Below are 12378 nucleotides of genomic sequence, written 5' to 3'. Positions count from 1 at the left end.
AAATCTCCTTTGATTTTATGACCAGGTTTCAAAACAATAAAAGCTCAGAATGAAAATAAAGGCTAGTTTTGAAATAAAGGGTTGATTCATGTAAAAAATTATTTTGACAGGGAACAGTATTATTTCCTCCCAGAATTTTGAAATTGCAGACAAATCAAGGTTTGGTAGAAAGCGACTTTTAAGAAAATGAAAATGGAGATATTCACATTGCAGTGTCACTAGGAACACTTAAATATATTAAGTCTAGCAAAGAAATTGAGGGAATTGGCAACACGGCATTTGTCTGTTTAGACTGTTAGCTCTGCAGAGCAGGGACATTCTCATACTGTATGTTGTATACTGCCTACTATCATGGGGCTCCGGTTACCAGTTGAAGCCTCTTATGGCTAATTATTTGTAATTAACAAAAATATAGTATTAAAGAGGTTGGAGCCATGGGCCATTACTAATGCTGAGAGGCCACTGGGCCAATGTTAGCAGTCACTGGAAATTCTGAAAGTTTCCCTAGCGTAGAGAAGCCTTTAGTGGAAATTTAAACTAGGTCCTGGGGAGTCATGGAGTTTACTCAGTCATATATGGAGAGATCTGAGAGTGGAATTTTTAATGACAGGGTCTGAAAGTGTTAGTGGAGCGTGTATGGTTCATGCATGCCTTTCGGCTTTCACTAGCTGAACTGGTCAGAAATTTAATTGTATGTTTGGGTTACAGCTATCTTACGCATGCATCTGTATGTCTTGCCACAGATCTTGATGGCAGGATGGGTGTGTTGGATATAAGACATTCATTAGAAAAATGTATGCCTGCCTGCTTGAAAATGGGCTGGGCCTAGATATGTAAATATGGATTGCAAATAAGGGCAATGAGTCTTCCTGTGACTGTGTGAGGTACTTGTAGGGTCTGTGTAACCAACCTGACTACTCAGTAGCTTTGCTTTAGAAGGCAGGGTAGATTTTCATCTTATAGACTAACCAACATAGATATGTAGCACAAGCGTCTGTAAACTGAAGAGCACTTCATCAGATGCTGCTTTAGGAGTCATCCTGTTCCACTTCCTTTTTCTTTATTTGATCTATTTATGAACAGCCTTCTTGAAACAAGGTTTTTCTTGGTGATCTATGATGAGCATGCTCAGAAGGCTGTAGTATGGCCCCTTAGGCTTTGGAGTAGAAGAGAATCACAGGTAGTTCAGGCACTGGGCAGTAGGCATGTGCAAATAGAGAAGTATTTGATTCAGATTTGGATTTGTTTGATTCAGAGGACGGTGATTCCATTTGGTGATTCAAATCACTGTCCCCATTTGATTCGACCAAATCAGCTTTGAAAGATTCTGTGCTGATTCGGAGAGATTAGGTGATTCGAATTGGCTGGGGACAGGCAGGCACAGCCAAGTGACTGTAGGTTCCCCTGTGGCTCCTCCAGCTGTTCTTGCCCCGCCCTGGGTGGGTGGAGCTGTGGGAGAAGCCCCCATGTGTGCCCTGACTGGCCCCAGCCTCCCGGCACTTTAAAAAAAAAAAAAAAAGCTCTGTACTCACTGGCTGCAGCAGCGGCCTCTGTGCACTAGCGGCAGAGCCCCCTCACAGCGCAGGGCAGTGGGGGGCAGCAGGGATTGTGCCCCCTGCCTGGCACCCACACAACAGCTGCCTCATGGCATGGGTGCAATGTGTCTCGGCAGGGCGCTGCATGCTGTCTGGGAGGTGGGGCAGCTGGGGCTGAGTGCTGCCAGGCTCTGGGTGACTGCTGCAGCTGGTGAGTGTGGGGCTTTTTTTTTTTGAAGTGCTGGAAGGCTAGGGCTGAGCAGGGTAGCCATGGGGGCCTCTCCCGTGGCTCCTCCCACACAGGGAGAGGCAGATATAGCCAGAGGAGCCACAGGAGAACTGCAGCCACCAGGGTGTGTCTGCTTCTCCCCGTCCAATCCAAATCTCCGAATCTTTTCCGAATGGATTTGGATGCTTCAATTTGGAGCTTTTTAATAGGTCTCCAGATTCAATTACGATTCAGAGAATCAGCCCCCGATTGGGCCAAATCTTCTCTGAATTAAATTGGCAACTGAAGCTTTTCACAGCCCTACTGGGCAGGCCTCTGACGCCTGCCACGGAGCTTGGGCTGCTTGCAGCAGGTGGCAGGGAGGTTGGAAGCTGCACCAAGGTCCACGAAGCCCCAGCCTGGCTGGTTGCTGGTCGTCAGTGCATGCATGCCTCAGAGTAATCAGTGGGGAAGGTGCTTGGGACTGCGCTGCCACAAAAAGGGTTGAGCCCCTCACAGCTCCCCTATCTGTCCTGAGACATGTGCTAGTGTGCCAAGCAAAATGTCTTCACATGCTATGCTCAGGATTGCATCTCGGGAGTTGCTGACCCCTGGGCTAATAGTTAGTGAACTTGCCTAGCCACTAGCTTCCCTGGGTTTCTAGGTCCTCTCACCCAGGTTGGGATTTGAAACTCTATGCCCTGTTTCCTGAAAAAAGTGCTTTAACTACCATGGCATGGGCTAGGCATTGCCTGGAACACCATCTAGCCCTCCTCTTGAAGCTGGCCCACAAAGCTGCCAGGAAAGGAAGATATGTGGGGCCAGGAGGACAGCAAGATAGAGCACTGAATCTGCCAAAACGTGAATGTTTTCCCATGCAGTGGGATATTTCACTTTCTGATAAAAGTCAGAAAGGCCTATCTTGGTTACAGCCCCAACCAGAAAACAGCATTAAATATATCAATCAGGACTCATAGTAGAGATGATAACTTTTATTAGACCAACAAGATTTTTGTAAAAAAAAATTCTTTAATTGCAAGCTTTTGGTTCCAAACACCCTTCATCAGGCATTGGAGAAAAGATTGTCAAAGTTCTCCTGGGTAGAAATAAAAGTTCATATTTCATAGGATTTCACAGAGGAGTCAATAGATGGAAAACTCCTCTGGGCAGTCAGTTCGCAGCTGGTATGGAGCCTCTCACCTCCTGTGAGGATCTGTGATGATGCGAATTACCTTGAAACAAAGGCAGGACCAATACAAACCAATACAGCTATGTCCTGGATACCTGCCACATGAACGATATTGAATTTTAGCTTATTTTTTAAATGAAATCTTCATATTTTTCCAAGCAGGAAGCAACGGTGACCACCTGAAACCTGAGATCCTGCACTTGCCTTTGTTTCAAGATAATTTGCATCATCACAGATCCTCACAGGGGGTGAGAGGCTCCATACCAGCGATGAACTGACTGTCCAGAGGAGTTTTCCAGTTATTGACTCCTCTTTGAAATCCTATGAAATATGAACTTCCATTTCTACCCAGGAGAACTTTTACAGTCTTTTCTCCAATGCTTGATGAAGGGTGTTTGTGCCTGAAAGCTTGCAATTAAACAATTTTTTTCCCCCCAAAATCTTGTTGGTCTAATAAAAGATATCATCTCTACTATGTCCTGGTTGCCTTTTCCTCTAGACCAATATGGCTACAACCTGGATGCCTGACAAATTAAAAATATCAAGCATTTCATAATCATAATCATTTAACGTGGCTTGGCTCTGGAAGTGGGCGAGTTCAGTTAATAGCACCGAGGAGATCATTGGAATAATGGCAGGTTCTTATTTCCAAACCAGGTTGCCCATTCTTGGTAGCTAGCTGAGTTTTTGCCTGGTTTGTCAGCAGTTTTTCTAGAAACCTGATTTCCTTTACTCTCCATCTCTCTCTTGGGCTCTGAGCGAAAGGAATGATGGTAGATATGCAGATACACAAAATCACTTACTTTAGAAGCGGAACTTTATTGCAGTAATGCTAGAGAAGTAATCACTGATGCATTCTCAGTTTCCTTGGGTGGAGCTCTGCTGAATATTAACTTGGCCTGACTTCAACTTTGAGAACTTCTCTATCTGCAGCAAGGAAGAAAAATCCCTAGGCATAGCGGAAGGGCCGTTCATGTCATTCCACTCTCTGCTTACTCTCTTTTTCTTACTGGGTCAGCGTCATTCATGCTTTCCAGATGGGCGATCTGGTGTCCCAGATGGGAATCACAATGAACTAAATGTTGGTGCCCCCACAGTTTCCACAAGCTAGGCTAACAGAACACCTGGCTTGCTTTTTGCCCAGATCTATACATGCATTAAATGTATCTGTGAAAATGAACAGTAACAGGATGTAGTTACTATGGCTGTGCATAGCTTTCAGTGTCCGTTTCTTTGCCTGGTAGGCTCCCTGCAGGTGAAAGAATTTGGGTTGGAATTCAAAGCATTTGGGGCATATATGTGCTCATTCAGTTTTTAAATCTGACTAAATGCTTAATGGCTTGCAGAAAGGCAAACATCTAGAACTCGTGGTTCAGAAATGATACCTTTTATTAGACCAACTGAGAAATTGCAAAACAATTATCCTTTTCTGCAAGCTTTCAGGCTCACATGCCATTTGCCTGTGAGCCTGAAAACTTGCAGAAAAAGATACGTTTTTTGCAATTTCTCAGTTGGTTTAATAAAAGGTATCATTTCTGAACCATGAGTTCCAGATTTTTGCATTTTCTTTTTGACTCAGACCACCATGCCTACCAAATACATCCCTAATGACTTGAAGAGAAGCTGCCAGGGACTGTACTGTGCTGGTTAAAAGATGCGCTGGAAGTCAGGACTCCTGGCTTCTAGGCTGGGTGCTGCCACTGAATTGCCTGGTTCCTTAGGTAACTTTCATAAAGTGTTTGCAGCTGTAAAATGGGCACGATACCTACCTCACAGAGGTGACTGTAATTGCCTAGGGTCAGACTCTGCTGTATATATCTTACTGTATACCACTGAGGTAAGTGGATTTGTAGAAAGTGGGCTTTTAATATCTGTCAAGTGCCTTTGTAGCCTTGGATGAAAGGAGAGATGCAAAGCAAAGTATGATTATTCTAATGACTCCAGACTTTGGTTGATCTGTGCTTTGTGGAATTGTGTGAGTTTTGGAAAACCCCCCTGATGAACGTGAACCATGACAGCTCTCAGGAGATGCAAAGGAGGCTGGCAACAGCTTAATCAATTATGACAGCAGTGGTAAGATCTGTCCAGATTAGAGCACTTCAAAAACTACAAAGCCTGAGGCTTCTCTGTCTAGTTTTTGCGAGAGTGGGACAATGAAGGAAATGGATTGATTTGGGTCCCTTGAGATGTGGTAATTCTAGCATCTGCTGACTTAAATACATGACCAGCTAGATAGTGTTTTATCATCTGGAAATGCAAACAGATGGAAGTAGACAAAGCTATGGGATTTACAGTTCTGTCTGACAGCAAGTGGACTAGTTCAGATACAACATTTCCCTAGGAGTAGGGTTGGGTTACTGTGAATGCATTATTGCAGAATGGGACTGAGATGGGGGAAAACAAAGAGGCAGCAGCATGCAGGAAGGGTCTGGGGGAATGGGAAGAATCTCAATATTGTGGGATCAAAGGAGGAGACTTGTCTTAAGGAGCTGAATTATCTCTTCCCCTTCCTTGTAAGTTAAATGGTAAAATAAGATTTTTTTAAAAGTGTGACCAGAGCATTTTTAGATGGTGTCTTCCAATGTAAAGAAAAGCAGCAGGGCCCAATGAATTCATAGTAACATAGTACTTAGGTTCAGAAGGGACCTAAACAGATCATCAGCTCCGACCCCCTGCCCCAGGCAGGAATGGGTGCCGCGGTCATATCACCCCAGCCAAATATCTGTCCAGCCTCCTCTTGAAGACCCCCAAAGTATGAGAGAGTACCACCCTGGATCTATTGGCAGTGCATTGGCTGATGCACACTACAGTTCTTTTGCCCTTCTGGCAGCCTCATCACGCTGTTGGCTCATATTCATTTTCCGATTGATCGTGACCCCCAGGTCTTGTTCAGATGCTGTGTCTGCCAGTGGACCAATGCCCATTGTGTAGTTATGGTGAGGGTTCTTCCTACCCAGAAGAAGGACCTTACACTTCTCCCTGTTACACCTAATCTGATTCTGTTCCACCCATGAATCCAGTCTGCCAAGGTCGTCTTGGATCTTTACCCTATCCTCTGATGTGCCCACATTTCCCCACAGCATGGTGTCATCTGCAAACTTAATCGCTGAGCTTTTCACGCCCCTCTCCCCCATCCAAGTCATTAATACATATATTAAAGAGAACGGGTCCAAGCACTTCTGCTCCCTGAAGCCCTGAACCCAACCCCTGCATCTGAGAGATCCTTATCTCCCAGCCTGAACCCCACGATCACAGAGCCCAGGCTGGGAGATCCTGGGATGAGAGATCCTTATCTCCCAGCCTGAGCCCTGTGGTTGCAGGACTGACATTGGGAGATCCTTATTTCCCAGCCTGGGTCCTGTGACCACAGAGCAGGGGCTGGGAGATAAGGATTTCCCAGCCTGGTCCTGCTATTGCGGAGATAAGGTTGGGAGATAAGGGTCATCCAGCCCTGCCTGGCCCCACAATTGCAGAGGGGCGCTGGGAGCTCCATCCTGCCAGAGCACAGGGACACTGTCCCCACCTGAGCTCTGGTGGTGGAGCCCGCCTTGGCAGCAGGCAACTCCTGGGGGCAGGGAGCAATCTCCCACCCCCTACTGCCCAGCTGACTGGGAGCACATTTGCTCCTGGTCAGGCATCTACACGTGTGCTACTGCACAGTTACTAATCACAAGTATACTTGCCATGTGCATTTACAGGTAGCAAATTTACTCATGATTAGAGCCAATTACTGTGCAGTAAGCATGTGCACTTGTAGACGCAGACACTTACTGCAGAGTATTTAAGTATATTGTGCAGTAAAGCATCTTGTGTAGAGATGCCCAACGAGGACAAAGGTGGCGCTGCTTCAGTGTACACCAGTGCAGCATCTGGCTTCATACCTGGAGCTTTGCAGGGCTAATATATTAAAGGCTCTGATGAATGGAGCACTGAAAGGTGGCAGAGGCAGGCTGACCACCTCGCTCACAAGGCCTCACTTCTCATTCAGACAAAAGCAGCCTAGGCTCTCGTTGCATTGTATGTTTGACATTTGATAACAGCACCAGAGGCTTCTGCATGGTGTGATCCCAAGGCCATTATCACCAGCTGAATTTGGATTTTCCAGGAAGGACTCTTTACTTCTTGTACAGCCCCAAGCACACTGTTGGCGCTTAAGTAATAATAAATAGGAATAATGCTTTGTAGGCCACTGATTGCTCCCAGCCAGTCATTCATCCCTACTGCAAATCTGATGGTCTGGCTGTCATCTGTGTCTATAACAAAGCATGTTCATTTACACATTTTTCATAACTAAACTGGGGTTTGATGTACTTTATTCTAGTTTCAGGGGCTTATTTGTATTCCTGCTGTAGGGCAATGGCATCCCTTGATCTTTTTATGTCCCTTGTAACTGCTGAATGCATTAGTAGATGTACAATGAACACTCCTTCCACCTGTCCCCAGTCCCACAATTTGGATGGGGTATTCCTGATGGTGGGTTGAGTGGGGGTGTTTGTGGGATGTACTGCATCACTGCTGTACATGAAACCAGAAAGGGGGAAATGCAAGACAGTGACAGGAGACACATGATTCCTACACAAATGTCCCCATGCAACATTTGACAAGGCTGAGACCTCAGTCAATCACCCCTCAGTCCTGGACTCGCCAGACTAACAGGAACAGGGAATGCAGAGATGGCACACTGCCTCTTTACTGAACATCAGTCCCCCTATGTGTATACTTGGGATTGTTAACATTTTCCCACTGTGGAAAAATGCCCTGAGATCTACAAAGAGACTCTAAGTGCTGAGTATTATCTCTGGGTGTTGTATCAATGCCCATTGCCATAATATCTGGCCACGAACATGTACAATCAATGCCAAACATTAACATGGTCCAAAAGTAAATTTGGAAGACGTATATGACCGCTCATCAACGTGCTGTTTACAGACTCCAACTGTTGTCCTTTGTCTACTCCGTGTCTGGAAGTTTGTCAGTCTTTTGAGGCAGGTAACTCTCCGTGGGGGCATCCAGCAATGCATGTTTAGTGATGATAAGTGACAGTTCATAAATGGACCTGTCTATTCTAACACCTATATTTTTATGATGAAAAGACAAATACCTGTTTTCTTTTCAGAGTTTAATTTGTTAAGGATTAGGCTGCTGTTAGCCTGAAGTGATTATTTTTTAAAATGCTCCTACAAGCATTTGTTTGAATCCTACCAATTTTGCACCATGAAAATGTCTTTGCGACTGTGAGCTTGTTGTTAGCGTGAAAGATATTTTCATTGTTTACCCAAAGGTCAGCTGTCACCCAGTTGATTAGTGTAAAAAAGCAACCGGCTTTTCATTTCCAAGACGGCTGTATATCTTTCCTGATGACCTAAGTGCAATATCTTTTGTGATCTCCACTGAGTCACTAATGGAGTGCGGGACCCATTATCACATGTGATTTATCATTATTTAGGATCCCCTGAATATGTCTCTGCAGAAGTGGCTAAACCCAGTAACTACTACCAGGGAGTTTGTTCCCTGTATCAACTGTATTTACTTGCTAGATTGCTACTGGAATTATTGCTTCCTTGGGATTTTTTAATAGACACCTATCAGAAATTAAATTTTGGTTTGCGCTCCCCAGTGGAAGGAAAGGAGTAGGTTTGGCCCCCATCTGGGTTCCCCTGTTAGCAGCATCAAATCTGTAAGGAGCTTTGATGGGCCCTATTCCAGCCAAGTGCTACTTGGGATGGGTTAACAGCTGAAGTCAACAGCAGTCAGAGGAAGCTATTCACAGTACACAACAAGTTTTATTAGCCCTGCAAACCCCAGACACTAAGCTATATATTCTTGAGCACCATCTACTGGCACCTTGTCTATTAATGAACTATACACTCACACGTATATATGTGAGTGTATGTATATATATACATACACACGTGCAAATATATATACACACACACATGCACAAATATACATGACAGAGATCTGCATCATAAGCTCCTTACCCTCCCCATCACCGGCTCTTGGCTCCCTCCTGTACATATATGCCAACATATGGGGAGTGTCCCATTTTGTTTCTTTTTCATGTACCCCATGCAACAAGCTGGTAGGAGACCAACCATAATTTAGCGCTTAAGAAAATGACCACTTTGAACAGTCTTAGTGTGACTTTTTCCAGAAAACAATTATACCTTGCTTGCCATGTCTTTGCAATAAGCTAAAAATACAGACCTTGCACAGCTTTTGGAAGGGTCTGGAGAGTACTTGGAGGTGTGCAATACCAAGAAAATGTTTTTAGTATTAGATTCCAGAAATGACTGAGCCAACCAACATTTCAGTTTTCACAAATATGCTTATACTACTGCTGTTTACCAAAAGACATGACGTACACTCCATTCCTTGTCATATAAGATTTCTGTATACTTTCTTCCTTACTGGCTTTGACTCTATGACTTTCTACCCAAATTTCTCACCATTTCCACAAGCAGTTCAGTTCCCTGGTGGTGGCAACAATAGAAGTATCAATCTACACAGGTTCCGAATAGCAGATAACATTTTACATGCTCCTTTGTCTGCATCTGCTCAAAAAAAGGTCTGACATGATGGAAATGCTATGCTCACTCCTGCCCCTGTTGGTAGTGGAGTTGAGGTGCTGAGTAACAATATATTTGACTTAAAAAAAATCCTCATATAGGGCAAGGTCTGTAAGAATAAAGGTACCAGCTGCTTAACAGCACCAGTACCGGTATATTGGGTTGAATAATTCATTTTCAGCATGAGATTTTGAAGGGAATGAGTTTCTTTTATAAACAGTATTTTGTGGAATTTTGGAGGGTTTTGTCAAAAGTTAGGGGGGTTTTGTTTTTCTTTTTCCTGGATTTGTCTGAAACTGGGATTTTCAGTTTTTTGATGTCTGCCCTTGCACCTAGCTCCCTCAAAAACCAAAACAGACAAGAAGCTTCTGACAAAACTGCAATGATTTTGCATGCTGTTGCTTTTGGTCTATGGTCAATTAATGTTTTTTGATCAGTTCTAAGCAGTGGTGCAACGAAGGCAGAACCATCGGGGAAGCAGCCCTGGGTGGTGACTTCGGGGTAGCAGAAAAATAACAGCTGTTGCTGTGGCCACGCCAGAAGCACTGGCAGCTGGAAGTTGCCACTTCTCTGAGCACTCACCTGCTCTGTTATGCCTCTAATTCTAATACAAGATAAGAAATAAGTAAAGCTTGTCTGGGATGAAACTCCAGAAGGTATATGTTAGGGAGGCAATGTCAATCTGCCAAGCTGGAATTTGTCTGGGACATCAGTTGACATCCCATACCAATGCAAAGATGGCAAGGGCTTCCATGCCTTTCAGAAGGGGAAGACTGAACTTTGCTTTTTATGTTAAATCTAAAAGACAGCACCTCTTGCGGCCCTGCATCCTCCATGACACTATCACTCAGTGTTGCTTTAGATCTGACTAAGAAGTATGAATACCTCCTAGTGAATTATCAGTGCTACATTTTGACTGACAAACCATGACCTACAGCATCTAAGTTTTCTTGGGAAGATACGCAGATCTAGTGCAGCCTAGCTGATGGGAGCTGATGAATCAACTCAGAAGGATGAATATCTCCTAGCAAATTGTCAGGGCCACATTTTGCAGTATAAGCTGTGACCTACAGCATCTAAGTTTTCTTATATCCAGATCTAGTGCAGCCTAGCAGAACCAAACTAGGCTGCACTAGATCTGGATATCTCCCAAGAAAACTTAGATGCTGTAGGTCACAGTTTGTACTGCAAAATGTGGCCCTGACAATTCACTAGGAGATATTCATCCTCTTGAGTTGATGAAACCACAGCCCAGCATGCTATGTCTGCCGACATAAAAAACCATACACTAATCCTGATCAACATCCGTCCTGTTAGAGCAGTAGCATGGTGGCATGCAGCTCCACTACCATGTACAGTCCTTCTTAGATATGCAGGGTACTCTTATTCAGAATAAGATTGTCCACACATAGAGTAAATCAGGGAGAGGAATAGCTCTATATGTAATCAAGCTATAACTAACCTACTTTAATTTCTTGACACACCTGGTAATTACTGGTACACACTTGAGTCAGATGACTGCTAACCTTATTAAGGGAAAATCCCTACATGACAGATTAATGCTGCAATATTCCAGAAGGCAAGTTAAGATTTACTGTAGAGAGTGGGATGTACAGAGATTCTAGCTTAGCTGTTTAATATTTCTCCCACCCACTGAAGCCACAACTCTAAATATATTTTAATGAATGGAGGAGATCAGTTGTTTTCTTTATATGCTAATATTTGCCTACATCATTTTATATGAGTAACCTATTACTTCAATGACTAATGGCAAGCTGATGGAGTACAAAAAGCCACGTAAACATTTAAAAAAATGAAATACAAGGCCACATCCTCAAGTTGTGGAAATGGGCATAGATCTACTAACATGAATTTACAGCACCTGGGGATGATGGTCCAAGAGGCCTTTCAATCTGGAACTCTTCTGATAATTTGCTTGTGTTTAGTCAAATGGGCTGCTTACAGATGTGGAAAAAAATTGGTGCTTTATTTTAGACTTGGCATGCTCCTGCACCAAGCCCTGCACATGCGCAGGTTTCCCAACATCTTTCCCAGTTGCACCCAGCTTTTCCACCATCTGTAGAGATCAGGTGCTTTAGTGGGGCTTTTTGGGTGCTCTTATTTAATAGCTGTTTGACTCAGCTTTAGCTAAAAACACCAAAAAAACTCCGCTGAGGTGCCCAATCTATACAGACACTGCAGAGCTGGGTCAAATTAATGTGCTGCTGCTTTCAGTAGAGCATATTTTGTGGTTTTTTCCCCTACATCTGTCAGCACCCATATATATTAAGTCACTGTATTGGTATTAAAAGGTACTGGTTGATTTGTGGAATCCCTTTCCAGTATCTTTTTAATGCCATTATCCACTGAATGGCACAGAGGAAAATAGAGATGCACAATTTATTTTTGTTGGAGATTAATATGTATTCCTAAGGAATCACAACCCCCTTCTATTTTTTATCTTATAGCAATGTGAACCTGATTGTCAATGGAACAAATTGTGTGATAAGCTTAAATGTGATAACATAATAGGCTGCAACCTTATATTGTTTAGCATCTTGCATATACACAATAGCCCAAAATACTTCAGACAAATAATACAAGGTAGTAGATAGCATATGCCATACATCAGACTAAACAGTACTGTTATAGATCCAAAGTAAGTTGACCAAAGTTTGTTAGCAAAGGAGGAGAGAGAAACGGAGGTGGTAGAGGTGTTAAGTGATAGAGTTAGGGGTGGTAAAGGTGATAGATACAGCTTGAAGAAAATGTGAAGAGTTGGGGCTGTTTTAGATACCAAGATATGCAATAGAGAAGGCTCTGGCCCTCTTATGAGATTGTGGGTAGAGATTAATAAGAAGTATAGGCTAGATGAGT

The sequence above is a fragment of the Alligator mississippiensis genome, chromosome 3, assembly GCF_030867095.1.
Source record: "Alligator mississippiensis isolate rAllMis1 chromosome 3, rAllMis1, whole genome shotgun sequence".
NCBI classification, from domain to species: Eukaryota; Metazoa; Chordata; order Crocodylia; family Alligatoridae; genus Alligator; species Alligator mississippiensis.
The sequence above is the reverse complement of the archived record's forward strand: the minus strand, read 5'-3'. Positions refer to the sequence as shown.